Below are 784 nucleotides of genomic sequence, written 5' to 3' on the forward strand. Positions count from 1 at the left end.
TTTTTTTTTTTTTTTTGCTGCGCAACATGCGCCTGTTTTTACAGACAAAGTGGAGCTGGCATTATGTTTTTTTTTTTAAAAGCTCGTGTGATTTGCCGCTTCACTTGTCCGGAGAAAATGTGTGAATTATAAAAAGAGACACAACCCTGTGTATTTCGGTTTAATGGGAGCTGAGATGCACTTAGATTTCAGGCTGTGTGCACAGAGTCGGACACGTATGTGCAGGTTTGAAGGTGTGCGGGGATTGTTGTACGGTAGCACCGCCCATCGGGAGCCGGGGAGGCTGATGCAACTCATCCCTCACTTTGCCGGTTCCCCTCCTCACTTTCTCTGAGCGCCACATGCTGCACACTTTAGCAGGCTCTACCAGGCTTTATCAGCTTAATGCACAAACAAATATTTAACTTCTTGTGCGAATAAGTTTGGTCAGATTGGAAACGACGCAATGATACTCTTTGTGTTTGTGTAGGAGAGTCCACCACTGTTAACCCCTGAAGCTGAAGTCAGCTGTGGGCCTCTGACTCATTAAATCTCAGAAAGCACCAAAGTAACTGAGTACATTTACTCAAGTACTGTGCTTAAACTACAGTTTTAAGATTCTTTTTACATTTTATTTTTGTAAACTTTCTGTTGCACAACATAAGTGAAGCCAGGAGGAGGTTTACACACCTTATTACCACCTCACACATTTTGGGTCATTTTGTCTTGTGCTGATGAATAAGAAATACAAACATAATCTGACTGCCGTACAGTGCTGTGCAGAACCAGATACAAGTTTCTGTGA

General features: G+C 42.6%; 1 protein-coding gene across 1 annotated transcript in view; it reads left to right on the top strand.

Annotated features, from left to right (window-relative positions):
* The window catches only part of phgdh (phosphoglycerate dehydrogenase), a gene marked incomplete in the record, with an annotated part of 8,098 nt that overhangs the window by 326 nt on the left and 6,988 nt on the right, over positions 1 to 784 (top strand).

This window comes from Morone saxatilis, unplaced genomic scaffold (genome assembly GCF_004916995.1).
Source record: "Morone saxatilis isolate NCDOM2014 unplaced genomic scaffold, NCSU_SB_2.0 Contig5, whole genome shotgun sequence".
NCBI lineage: Eukaryota > Metazoa > Chordata > Actinopteri > Moronidae > Morone > Morone saxatilis.